Here is a 14,969-nt window from a genome sequence, read left to right as displayed (position 1 = left end):
AAATTTTGCTCAGTTGAACTGATATTTGTTTATATGCCTCAATTTTGGACGACTTCATGATGTATAGATTTGTACGGGTATACACTCATAGCACAGAATAAGTAATAGCTAGTATTATCATACTAATTACCTGGCCCGCGACAGCAGATTGCCGAGCTCTTTCCGAACTCTCAGTTCGGTGAACGTTGTGATGACGGAACGTTCAATATGCCGTTGTGTTATGTACGGGTAAATTATCAATTTATAGAAATAAATCGCTATTCCTTAATAAATACTGTAGTATTCGCATTAAGTTAAATTTCTCGTTTCTGTATTTTTCTTATTTCTGTTCGATTCGTTTACAGTAATAGATGTTGAATAGTTTCAAGTTGTTGTTGTAAGGATAGCAATAAGGCACACAATACTAAAATATGCCACCAATGTACTTACTATTTTATTTAGACTATATTTTTTATGAAATTTCAACATCGCTTAGGTAACCTCGGTTCGAGAAAATAACAAACAATGATAGCGCCTTCTAACTCGATGCCACTGCCATCTATGTGCGACAATTATACAACTCAGTTTTCTCGATTTTCTCGGTAGATGGCATAGGTAGTCGTATGATTACGCTACACGCGCGCCATCTATTTCATTTTATCATACGACATTGATTTTAAAGAGTGATCAAAGTTAAGTTATTAAATAAGTTGTATATAATTGTTACCTGTTTACTCTGTTTAGTGAAATAAAACTATCATTATCCAACAAATCAAACAAATACTATAAAAAACGTGTGCTATCAAAATCAAAATAATATCTCGAGCCCCACTTGAGCTATCGATTTGAAATTCGGAATAGTTAAATATAACTATATATCTATTATAATCAAGTGTAATACTAGTACTTATAGACTATTACTTATTCTGTGCTATGAGGGTATACCCATACAAATGTATACATCATGAACTCGTCCAAAATTGAGGCATATAAACAAATATCAGTTCAACTGAGCAAAATTTTACCGGTTTTGAAAAAAAAGGATCGGGTGTCTATAGTTGCTTGTAAATTAATTGCTAATTGGAGATATAAGTATGCTAGTCAGTTGTTTGAAATTGTCAACAAAAACAACAATTTAAAAAAAAAAATCACTTTCACTCTGGTGAAAAGAGTGTTGATGCGCACGCTTTAATTAATTTTGTGATAGTTTGATAAAACTATCACAAAATGAATTAAAGCGTGCGCTAACTATTCATAGTTTACCATTGAAACCGATCTCGCATAGAAATGATGAATCTGTTCCTTATGCTATACTAACGAATCATTTCAAACTTCGAAACAACAGTAAGAATAGAAAAAAAAAAGTAATTTAAGCCATTCATTACCACAGGCCATCTTGCCTAATGATAATATAAAAGTATCGCCGGACTTACAAAAAGTTCCCAAAGCCATACTAAATCTGTCGAGTGCAAATAACTCTGTCTCCCTACTTCCCATCGGGACAAAAAACGTTGATTGTTTAAGCGATGGAAATGATTTTGCCCTTGAAGGTTCTTGTGAAATAGAATTGCCACTTTGGGAATCAATGTTTAGCGGCGAAAAGTTGAATCCAAGCACGTACCCGTACATTTTAAAGAAATCGATCGACAAAAGTATAAATAATACTTGCATTTTAATTTTTATGTATAAGAAGTATTGTTCGAATAAGGTTGTAATAACAGCTCGCTGCAAACATGAAGGTTGCAAAAGATTTAAATTTTATTTACAAGAACGCCGCGTGACTGTATTAAGCAATAACACAAATTTTAGTCATAAGTCGCATTTAACACAGCAAGTAAGGGGTGTTGAAAGAGTCTTATTCAAAAATAAGTCAATAAACATTAAGCCACTAAATCTGAAGAAAGAGAGCCTTTAGAAGTTTTATTAGGCTACAGTAAAGGGCCATAAAGTTTGCACATCGGTATATAGAAAGAGAATATTGGAGGCAACGAGAATGAAAGAGACAACGCTCTACGAAGCCGAAATTCCGATGTGCAAACTTTATGGCCCTTTACTGTACCTATTACACTAAACAAATTATAGATTCTTTAATTTTCACTGTCCGAACCATACGAAATTCGTGTCATAGAAAATACAGACCACTTCCTGAAGACCTAGAAGGCTGAAATTTGGCTTGTAATGATAGGTCTGTATGCTAACACATATGGTGATGAGAAATCTGTAACTTTCGCCCTGCAACCCCTTGAAATGGGGGTACCTAAAATTTGCTGTAAACCTGAAAACATTGGTTCCTGAAGTACTAGAATCGTGAAATTTTGTGTGGGAGCAGTGATTGGAGTGCTAATAAAGAAACAACAATAAAAAAAACCAAAAAGTTTTCGAAGTGCAGATTTGAACCAGCTTCACGTAAACCAGCCAAGTAGCGCCCTCTATATTGGCACTGTTCTTGTTGTAAACTTTTCAAAACCTAACTTCCTTGCTTCCTACAAAGCAAATTTGAAATAGAGGCGGATTGTCATAGTGAATTTACTGCCATCTTTCGACAGATGTTTAAAACTTTCAGAACATCACCATTTAACTTTGATCCTTATTCTTTCACTGATATGTATTAAATTTGTTAAATATCATAAAGTGTCACCAAGATGATGATCTCTCGAAAAGATGGAACCACACCTTGTACAGGAGAGCAGCCGGAGACAAGAAAATATTTTTGCCGAACTGAAACGGATACGCTTATTAGCTCGCACTTCGCACTCGCTTGGTCAATACAAAATAGTCAAATTTTAATTTAAAAAATAACCGGCCAAGTGCGTGTCGGACTCGCCGCGCTCGAAGGGTTCCGTACCATTACGCAAAAAATGGTAAAAAATTACGTTTGTTGTATGGGAGCCCCACTTAAATATTTATTATATTGTGTTTTTATTATAGCGGCATGTATTTGTTGTTATAGCGGCAACATAAATACATCATCTGTGATAAATTGAAAATTTCAGCTATCACGGTTCATGAAATACAGCCTGGTGACAGACACACAGATGGACGGACTGACGGACTGACGGACAGACGGACAGACGGACAGCGGAGTCGTACCTAGTAAGAGGGTCCCGTTTTTATCCTTTGGATACGGAACCCTAAAAATGTCTGATGATATCGAAACCGCTGCTTCTTTAGGCGCTGATCTAGATATTTACAATGACTCCGTCATTTTGTACATTTTCCATATAAACAGAATCAAAAAATACGAGAACACAAAATTCACAATAATCGGTTGAGTAAGCTGAATCGGAGACCTTCGTTAACGCTTGGGTCATTAAAAACAATCCCGATTATGTGAATAATTTTTTTAAGTTTCTAGAAACATACAATTTGTAATACATACAATAGGGAGTATTACTGCAATGTTCGGCCGCCAGAGTGCAGCACTAGTGCACCTACTAAACCATAGAGTAACTTATACATACAGGCCTTAAACAGTTTTTTACAAGTTTTCACTCTGACATTTATGCATCAAGGCGGTTTGTTTACAGGTGGCCTACCGCGAAACGCGAAAATCGTAATTTCGTTATATATGCCTCTCTATCGATCTAATAGGCAAGAGTGATAGAGAGGCAGAAACCGAACTTTCGATTGTCGTGTTTCACGGTAGGCCATGTGATTGAGTTAGTGACGCCCTCTACGCAGAGTTTTCCGTAATATTCCCTATTGTCGTTTCTCATATCGCTAAAGCACGTGGTACGAGGCATGCCGTGGTACGGGGACGGGCTAAAAAACTGAGACAACTATCACAAAATTATTGTCGTCCTTATCATATGGAGGTTCTAATACAGTAATTAAAGAGTTTTTTGTAAACTTGACATGTCATCAACACGTCGGGTTGTCAAAGCAGACCAAAAAATTTGCAAAACTGGTATTAGATTTTCTTTAAAATGGGTTACGATGTTCGAGAGTTACACGTGGAACTGCAGCTCACGGTTTTATCGGAAACACTTCCCAAATTGACGACATCCGCACAATGCTCGCAATGATAACAGCGGCTTTTCAGCGAGTTCGTGAGAATAGGCCAATGGTCAGCCTGATAGGGCCATGCACAGGATCGTGCCAGTGCAAGTTGAGGAAAGGATTCTCGAGCACTTCAAACAGGCACCAAACCAACGTCAAGTACTCGTATTATGTGGAGTTAATTAATGTATTATTTTATTAAAATGTGGGGTTTGTATTTAAGTTTAATTTAGTTGGTAATTAAGTCGAATTTAAATTGTTGTGAGACATACTAACATTGAATAATTTTACGGTTTGGACTCACTTGTTTTAAGTCACTCGCGCGACATGTTTAGCGATGTGTAGTATTAGTCAACTGTATAATTTATATAGGCCCTACATAGAGGGCGCTAGCAGTAGCAATACCTACGTAACTTTTATAAAAACCTGAATGTTAAAATGTTTTAAAATTATTCCCGTTATATCACAGAATAAACTAATTGACCGAAGAGTAGCGAAGGTCTACGTTTTGACTCGGGAATTTTGCTTTTGTATGTCCGGATGTTCTCCTCTACAGGTCGCAATTCTTAACCGATTCTCGTGAAATTTTGTAACCGAATTCTATGATTCGATATTTTTTTTTGTCGAGCCGGTTTTTGGAATTTTTTTAAAATGGAAAAGTTGTGACAGCTCGCGCTTAAACAAATAGTCGTATCGGTATCATAAGAGTGTATTATTTTTGAGACATGTTTACAGATTAAATGGCCAAAAATTCAGAAAATTTATTTCGCTGGTTTCGGAGGTATTGAGATATTTAATTTTAACTAATTTAAATTTGAGAATGAGTAGCTAAATTTCGTCAGCTTATCAAAGACCTATTTGGCTCAGTTGGTAAACGTTTGCTTTTTTTGTTTGCACAGAGAGTCTGGGTTCGATCCCCAGTATTGTATGCTGGGATATAACTTTTTTTATTTTTTTACACTGTAATTTCGTATTGTTTTTTTAGGGTTCCGTACCCAAAGGGTAAAACGGGACCCTCTTACTAAGACTTCGCTGTCCGTCCGTCCGTCCGTCCGTCCGTCAGTCCGTCCGTCCGTGTGTCTGTCACCAGGCTGTATCTCACGAACCGTGATAGCTAGACAGTTGAAATTTTCACAGATGATGTATTTCAACAACAAATACTAAAAACAGAATAAAATAAAGATTTAAATGGGGCTCCCATACAACAAACGTGATTTTTGACCAAAGTTAAGCAACGTCGGGAGTGGTCAGTACTTGGATGGGTGACCGTTTTGCTTTTATTTTTCGTTTTTTTTTGCATTATGGTACGGAACCCTTCGTGCGCGAGTCCGACTCGCACTTGCCCGGTTTTTTTTATTTACTATATTTAAATCTCTTAGCACCATGTAATTTAAAGCTCTGCTCGCGAGGTCTACAGCTCACAGAGCCACTAGTAGTACTACCGTACAGAAAATTCACTCGTTCACAAAAGTTACATTTAGGTATAAAATTATACCTATACTCGCCGCCTGCAAGCAAAATTTAAACTTATATACCTACGTAACCGCGCACGAACCGTGAATCTTCCTTGCGCGCCGCAGATTTATGACCGAGCTGTGAGTGTCGGCACAGGGTTGAAACTTGACAAGTTTTTTAGGGTTCCGTACCCAAAGTGTAAAACGGGACCCTATTACTAAGACTCCGCTGTCCGTCCGTCTGTCTGTCACCAGGCTGTATCTCACGAACTGTGATAGATAGACAGTTGAAATTTTCACAGATGATGTATTTCTGTTGCCGCTATAACAACAAATACTAAAAACAGAATAAAACAAAGATTTAAGTGGGGCTCCCATACAACAAACGTGATTTTTGACCGAAGTTAAGCAACGTCGGGCGGGGTCAGTACTTGGATGGGTGACCGTTTTTTTTTTGCATTATGGTACGGAACCCTTCGTGCGCGAGTCCGACTCGCACTTGCCCGGTTTTGTACCTATACTTACCGATTTATTATTTTTAAGATTAATATGTAGGAATTACAAACGTTGATTCTGTAAACATAATTTTTTTATCCGGAGATAGATGTCTGATTCTTACGGAAGTAGGTAGGTATGCCACAGCCGTATTCCTTTGAAAATATGTCGGTCAGTTCCTAATTTCGTTTCTGGGCGACCAATAATCATTTTAAATTGGTCTAAAGCGCTGTAGTTTTATGCAAACAAAACGAATTAGTTATCGAATTTGATTACTTTGTATTTATGTTATGTTTCAAAGTTTAAATTCACCTTTCAATATCGTCCGGAATTTAATAAAATGTTATTTCTGCTTCCTTGTTCTTCAGACATCTGTAAACAGAACAATATATTTTATACAGATTAGATCGAGATATAGGTTTCGAAACCTTTGTGTATTTTAAATTTTGCGCGAGCGCCACGTGACACGACTAACGTGCGAGCCGAGCGGCACGCGGCAGCCCACTGTCCACAAAACAAAGACGCGCTCATTCTTTCTTCGGTTACATATCAGAATACCGAAAATTCATTTACCTAATGTCGAATCACCTATGCTCGATTCACCTATTTTTTAATTACCTAACGATCATTTTACCTAAACATTGAATGACCTAAGTTTATAATACCTAAACTCAATTAACCTAATGGATGAAACACCTAATTAACGTTTTACCTAATGCACATTTTACCTAACGCACGTTTTACCTAAAGCTATTATACCTAATGCATGAAATACCTAAAGCTGACATACCTAATGGACGATCCACCTAAAGCTGATATACCTAATGAACGATATACTTAAAGTTGTTTTACCTAATGGATAAAATACCTAAAACTGTTATACCTAACTAACGAAATACCTAAAATCGATATTCCTAAAGGACGGAATACCTAAAATCGATATACCTAATGCATGTTATACCGAAAGTCGATATACCTAATGGACGATATGCCTAAAGTTGATTTACCTATTGAACGAAATACCTAGAGCTAATATACCTAACGCACGTAATACATAAAGTCGATATACCTAATGCACGAAATACCTAAGGCTGGTATATGTTTTAACCAGAGATACATATAACTCCGTATAAGATAAATAAAGTCTAAGAAAAAAACGTGCCTCGGACGGCCAAGAAAAAGTCATTCTCGAATAGATGGCGCCATTACCTTTGGCCTATTCTCAGCTAGATGGTGTTAACGACACCGCTTGGTATTTAACAGTTTTAACACATATCAGTGAAGGAACATGGGTCAGTATGGAACAATAAAAATTAAGAATCATTTATCCGTAAACATATTTTGATTATTTTATACATTTTCAATTTTATTTTAAGTTTTAATCGTGTGTCGACAGATGGCAGTAAATGTACCGTGACTACAAAATTGACAATGACAGGACCCCTCTATACTATCTATTCTTTTTGGTTTTAACGAACGAAATACCTATAGCTAATACCTTCAAACAGGTAGGGTACCTACATTATTGTAGGTACCATAAATTTAGGTACCTACATTCCAAAATTTGGGCCATAATAAACTCGAATATCTTCATCAGGTGTGACTATTATTGAATGCCGGAGTTTTAAGGAAAATGTTTTCATAAAGTGATGAAAAAATTTCAGACAACATCAGCAAAAAGATAGTTGGTATTAATAGTTTATTGCTTTATCAAGGGTTTGAACTTGTGGCGATAAATGTTGTAGTTAGGGTAATTCCAGGGTAGAAGGCCATAGTTTTTTTAGAACGCGATAAAAAAATAAGTTTACATGTAATTAAAATAAATATTTTTAATACAGTTATATACAGCTCAAAAAGTGCTACTTTACGTAGCTGTTTAGCGTGCAGAAAGTTGGTTTTCGCGAACTAGAGCTTTTCAATTTTTTTTAAATTTATACTTGTCCAATTCATGACTACTTATTGATGGGTGTTAATATTAGTTTCCTTTAAACGTCGTAATCAACATAAAAACCTACTGTTAATGTAAGAAAATATACATATTTCATATTTTATTACTTACCTCTTCATCATTATAACACGTTTATTTTTTTAATATTGAATATTGAAAAACCGTTCTTAATAAGTTGTCTGAATGGAACGGAATAGCTGTCGAAACGCCTGTCAAAGAAGAGGCGTTTTTTCTTACTGCCTGTTTTAAGTTTCACATTCTAATTTATTTTTGACTGCGCATAAACGTTATATGATTTAAACTATATTTTGCTTTTTCTTTTAGAGTTTTTAATTTTAATCTGAATTTAATCAATAAAGGTATGAATTTTATCATTTAATAATTGTATTATAGGTATCTATTAATTAGATATAATATTATTTTTATTTTTATTATTAATGCTATATTTACTTACATTATCTGCAGTAAATGATTTTTTATAACGACTTTAGGTATTTCGTTCATTACATACAGTCAACAGTAAAAATATCGGTGTAGCCATTGACATAGATATCTAGGGACTGACTGGCTTTACGGGCAATAATAATGAGGCATGACAGGGGCCAGTATAGCGGTGTGAAACCGCTACAACGCGATTGGTTGATGAGTTCGCATCATGTGCGCGATTGGTTGATGAGTTCGCATCATGCGCGCGATTGCTTGATGAGTTCACATTACGCGCGCTATTGGTCGCAACTAGTTGCGTTAGACTGCATGATTGGCTGGAATTCGTGAGTAACACCGCTGAACTAGTACCATTTTTAGTGCCCGTAAAGCCCGTCCTTAGATATTCTACGTCAATGGGTGTAGCCCACTTATTCAAAAATATGTCCCATAGTTCTTGATTCGCTGACATAAGAGCTATGGGAAATATTTTTGAGATGATTTGTGCACCCATATTTTTACAGTTAACAGTACCTAATAGGTATATCAACTTTGTGTTTATTACGTGCTTTAGGTATATATATTAACTTTAGGTATTTCGTTCAATAGGTAAATCAACTTTAGGGATATCGTACATTAGGTATATCGACTTTCGGTATTACGTGGATTAGGTATATCGACTTTAGATATTCCGTCCTTTAGGGATATCGACTTTAGGTATTTCGTTCGTTAGGTATAACAGTTTTAGGTATTTTCTCCATTAGGTAAATCAACTTTAGGTATATCGTTCATTAAGTATATCAGCTTTAGGTGGATCGTCCATTAGGTATGTCAGCTTTAGGTGTTTCATGTATTAGGTAAATCGGTTTTAGGTATTTCAAGCATCCTAAAGTTTGGTGGATCCTAAAGTTTAAAATAAAAGCTCTTTATGTAAATTATCAGTTTATTAAGTTATGTAATTTTCTTTTGTGGAAAATGAGTTTACAAAATCGTTCCGCCGCTAACTTCATTTCAGCTGATGCAGCTACAGTTAGCTCGCGAAGTGGGTTCTGAAGGTGTTTTATGAAAGATCTTGGTGTACAGTTCCGGTTGTTGTCAAAATGAAAGTGGTCTTTCGTCTAGAAGTGGGTCAAAATTAGTGATGTTCATTTATACTATATTGGTCACGGATTTGGTCATAAATAATTTATAAAATAAATCTTAGAACACCTAGCTGAATAGATACTGAAAGCTTTATGAAAAAGCTCTTGATTTACATTCACAAATCATGTAAGATTCAGTTTTTTTTCTGAATTAACAAAGGATATAATATTGTTCCGCCGATAACTTTCTTTCAGCTGATGCAACTACAGTAAGCTCGCGAAGTGGGTTCTGAAAGCGTTTTATGAAATATCTTGGTGTACAGTTCCGGATGTTATCAAAATAAAAGTGGTCTTTCGTCTAGAAGTGGGTCAAAATTAGTGATGTGCATTTGGAATATTTTGGCCACGGACTTTGTCATAAATTATTTAAAAAAATAAATCTTAGAACACCTAGGTTAATAGATTCTAAAAGCTTTATGAAAAAGCTCTTGATTTACATTCACAAATCATGTAAGATTCAAAGGTTTATTTTTCTGAATTAATAAAGGATATAATAAGGTTCCGCCGATAACTTTCTTTCAGCTGATGCAACTACAGTAAGCTCGCGAAGTGGGTTCTGAAAGCGTTTTATGAAATATCTTGGTGTACAGTTCCGGATGTTATCAAAATAAAAGTGGTCTTTCGTCTAGAAGTGGGTCAAAATTAGTGATGTTCATTTGGAATATTTTGGCCACGGACTTGTTCATAAATTATTTAAAAAATAAATCTTAGAACACCCAGAACAATAGATTCTGAAAGCTTTATGAAAAAGCTCTTGATTTACATTCACAAATCATGTAAGATTCGAAGGTTTTTTTTTTTCTAAATTAATAAAGGATATAATATGGTTCCGCCGATAACTTTCTTTCAGCTGATGCAACTACAGTAAGCTCGCGAAGTGGGTTCTGAAGGAGTTTTATGAAATATCTTGGTGTACAGTTCCGAATGTTTTCAAAACGAAAGTGGTCTTTCGTCTAGAAGTGGGTCAAAATTAGTTATGTGTATTTGGAATATTTCAGCAATTGACGCTGCATTAAATAATTAAAAAAAAATACTTAGAATACCTAGATTGGTGGATCCTAAAGTTTAAAATAAAAGCTCTTTATGTTAATTATCAGTTTATTAAGTTATGTAATTTTCTTTTGTGGAAAATGAGTTTACAAAATCGTTCCGCCGCTAACTTCATTTCAGCTGATGCAGCTACAGTTAGCTCGCGAAGTGGGTTCTGAAGGTGTTTTATGAAAGATCTTGGTGTATAGTTCCGGTTGTTGTCAAAATGAAAGTGGTCTTTCGTCTAGAAGTGGGTCAAAATTAGCGATGTTCAATTATAATATTTTGGTCACGGATCTGATCATAAATAATTTAAAAAATAAATCTTAGAACACCTAGGTGAATAGATTCTGAAAGCTTTATGAAAAAGCTCTTGATTTACAATCACAAATCGTGTAAGATTCAGTTTTTTTTTCTGAATTAACAAAGGATATAATATTGTTCCGCCGATAACTTTCTTTCAGCTGATGCAACTACAGTAAGCTCGCGAAGTGGGTTCTGAAAGCGTTTTATGAAATATCTTGGTGTACAGTTCCGGATGTTGTCAAAATAAAAGTGATCTTTCGTCTAGAAGTGGGTCAAAATTAGTGATGTGCATTTGGAATATTGTGGCCACGGATTTGGTCATAAATAATTTAAAAAATAAATCTTAGAACACCTAGAACAATAGATTCTGAAAGCTTTATGAAAAAGCTCTTGATTCACATTCACAAATCATGTAAGATTCAAAGGTTTTTTTTCTGAATTAATAAAGGATATAATATGGTTCCGCCGATAACTTTCTTTCAGCTGATGCAACTACAGTAAGCTCGCGAAGTGGGTTCTGAAAGCGTTTCATGAAATATCTTGGTGTACAGTTCCGAATGTTGTCAAAAAGAAAGTGGTCTTTCGTCTAGAAGTGGGTCAAAATTAGTTATGTGTATTTGGAATATTTCAGCAATTGACGCTGCATTAAATTATTTAAAAAAAATACTTAGAATACCTAGATTGGTGGATTCTGAAAGGTTAAAATAAAAGCTCTTTATGTTAATTATCAGTTTATTAAGTTATGTAATTTTCTTTTGTGGAAAATGAGTTTACAAAATCGTTCCGCCGCTAACTTCATTTCAGCTGATGCAGCTACAGTTAGCTCGCGAAGTGGGTTCTGAAGGTGTTTTATGAAAGATCTTGGTGTACAGTTCCGGTTGTTGTCAAAATGAAAGTGGTCTTTCGTCTAGAAGTGGGTCAAAATTAGTGATGTTCATTAATACTATTTTGGTCACGGATTTGGTCATAAATAATTTATAAAATAAATCTTAGAACACCTAGGTGAATAGATACTGAAAGCTTTATGAAAAAGCTCTTGATTTACATTCACAAATCATGTAAGATTCAGTTTTTTTTCTGAATTAACAAAGGATATAATATTGTTCCGCCGAAAACTTTCTTTCAGCTGATGCAACTACAGTAAGCTCGCGAAGTGGGTTCTGAAAGCGTTTTATGAAATATCTTGGTGTACAGTTCCGGATGTTATCAAAATAAAAGTGGTCTTTCGTCTAGAAGTGGGTCAGAATTAGTGATGTGCATTTGGAATATTTTGGCCACGGACTTTGTCATAAATTATTTAAAAAAATAAATCTTAGAACACCTAGGTTAATAGATTCTAAAAGCTTTATGAAAAAGCTCTTGATTTACATTCACAAATCATGTAAGATTCAAAGGTTTATTTTTCTGAATTAATAAAGGATATAATAAGGTTCCGCCGATAACTTTCTTTCAGCTGATGCAACTACAGTAAGCTCGCGAAGTGGGTTCTGAAAGCGTTTTATGAAATATCTTGGTGTACAGTTCCGGATGTTATCAAAATAAAAGTGGTCTTTCGTCTAGAAGTGGGTCAAAATTAGTGATGTTCATTTGGAATATTTTGGCCACGGACTTGTTCATAAATTATTTAAAAAATAAATCTTAGAACACCCAGAACAATAGATTCTGAAAGCTTTATGAAAAAGCTCTTGATTTACATTCACAAATCATGTAAGATTCGAAGGTTTTTTTTTTCTAAATTAATAAAGGATATAATATGGTTCCGCCGATAACTTTCTTTCAGCTGATGCAACTACAGTAAGCTCGCGAAGTGGGTTCTGAAGGAGTTTTATGAAATATCTTGGTGTACAGTTCCGAATGTTTTCAAAACGAAAGTGGTCTTTCGTCTAGAAGTGGGTCAAAATTAGTTATGTGTATTAGGAATATTTCAGCAATTGACACTGCAATGAATTATTTAAATAAAATACTTAGAACACCCAGATTGGTGGATTCTGAAAGGTTAAAATAAAAGCTCTTTATGTAAATTATCAGTTTATTAAGTTATGTAATTTTCTTTTGTGGAAAATGAGTTTACAAAATCGTTCCGCCGCTAACTTGATTTCAGCTGATGCAGCTACAGTAAGCTCGCGAAGTGGGTTCTGAAGGTGTTTTATGAAAGATCTTGGTGTGCAGTTCCGGTTGTTGTCAAAATTAAAGTGGTCTTTTGTCTAGAAGTGGGTCAAAATTAGTAATGTTCATTTATACTAATTTGGTCACGGATTTGGTCATAAATAATTTATAAAATAAATCTTAGAACACCTAAGTGAATAGATACTGAAAGCTTTATGAAAAAGCTCTTGATTTACATTCACAAATCATGTAAGATTCAAAGGTTTTTTTTCTGAATTAATAAAGGATATAATATGGTTCCGCCGATAACTTTCTTTCAGCTGATGCAACTACAGTAAGCCCGCGAAGTGGGTTCTGAAGGAGTTTTATGAAATATCTTGGTGTACAGTTCCGAATGTTTTCAAAACGAAAGTGGTCTTTCGTCTAGAAGTGGGTCAAAATTAGTTATGAGTATTAGGAATATTTCAGCAATTGACTCTGCAATGAATTATTTAAATAAAATACTTAGAACACCCAGATTGGTGGATTCTGAAAGGTTAAAATAAAAGCTCTTTATGTAAATTATCAGTTTATTAAGTTATGTAATTTTCTTTTGTGGAAAATGAGTTTACAAAATCGTTCCGCCGCTAACTTGATTTCAGCTGATGCAGCTACAGTAAGCTCGCGAAGTGGGTTCTGAAGGTGTTTTATGAAAGATCTTGGTGTGCAGTTCCGGTTGTTGTCAAAATTAAAGTGGTCTTTCGTCTAGAAGTGGGTCAAAGTTAGTAATGTTCATTTATACTAATTTGGTCACGGATTGGGTCATAAATAATTTATAAAATAAATCTTAGAACACCTAAGTGAATAGATACTAAAAGCTTTATGAAAAAGCTCTTGATTTACATTCACAAATCATGTAAGATTCAAAGGTTTTTTTTCTGAATTAATAAAGGATATAATATGGTTCCGCCGATAACTTTCTTTCAGCTGATGCAACTACAGTAAGCTCGCGAAGTGGGTTCTGAAGGAGTTTTATGAAATATCTTAGTGTACAGTTCCGAATGTTTTCAAAACGAAAGTGGTCTTTCGTCTAGAAGTGGGTCAAAATTAGTTATGAGTATTAGGAATATTTCAGCAATTGACTCTGCAATGAATTATTTAAATAAAATACTTAGAACACCCAGATTGGTGGATTCTGAAAGGTTAAAATAAAAGCTCTTTATGTAAATTATCAGTTTATTAAGTTATGTAATTTTCTTTTGTGGAAAATGAGTTTACAAAATCGTTCCGCCGCTAACTTGATTTCAGCTGATGCAGCTACAGTAAGCTCGCGAAGTGGGTTCTGAAGGTGTTTTATGAAAGATCATGGTGTGCAGTTCCGGTTGTTGTCAAAATTAAAGTGGTCTTTCGTCTAGAAGTGGGTCAAAATTAGTAATGTTCATTTATACTAATTTGGTCACGGATTTGGTCATAAATAATTTATAAAATAAATCTTAGAACACCTAGGTGAATAGATACTAAAAGCTTTATGAAAAAGCTCTTGATTTATATTCACAAATCATGTAAGATTCAAAGGTTTTTTTTCTGAATTAATAAAGGATATAATATGGTTCCGCCGATAACTTTCTTTCAGCTGATGCAACTACAGTAAGCTCGCGAAGTGGGTTCTGAAGAAGTTTTATGAAAGATCTTGGTGTACAGTTCCGAATGTTGTCAAAACGAAAGTGGTCTTTCGTCTAGAAGTGGGTCAAAATTAGTTATGTTGATTTGGAATATTTCAGCAATTGACTCTGCAATGAATTATTTAAAAAAAATACTTAGAATACCTAGATTGGTGGATTCTGAAAGGTCAAAATAAAAGCTTTTATGTAAATTATCAGTTTATGTAAGTTATGTAATTTTCTTTTGTTGAAAATGAGTTAATAAAATCTTTCCGACGCTACCTTCATTTCAGCTGATGCAGCTACAGTTAGCTCGCGAAGTGGGTTCTGAAGGTGTTTTATGAAAGATCTTGGTGTATAGTTCCGGTTGTTGTCAAAATGAAAGTGGTCTTTCGTCTAGAAGTGGGTCAAAATTAGCGATGTTCAATTATAATATTTTGGTCACGGA

At 34.8% G+C, this 14,969-nt stretch overlaps 1 protein-coding gene across 1 annotated transcript in view; it reads right to left on the bottom strand.

Moving 5' to 3' along the window:
* LOC134790436 (nephrin) overlaps positions 1-14,969 on the bottom strand; it is a 639,608-nt gene that overhangs the window by 295,530 nt on the left and 329,109 nt on the right. The window lies entirely within an intron of this gene.

Source organism: Cydia splendana, chromosome 5 (assembly GCF_910591565.1).
Source record: "Cydia splendana chromosome 5, ilCydSple1.2, whole genome shotgun sequence".
Taxonomy (NCBI): domain Eukaryota; kingdom Metazoa; phylum Arthropoda; class Insecta; order Lepidoptera; family Tortricidae; genus Cydia; species Cydia splendana.
The sequence above is the reverse complement of the archived record's forward strand: the minus strand, read 5'-3'. Positions and strand labels throughout refer to the sequence as shown.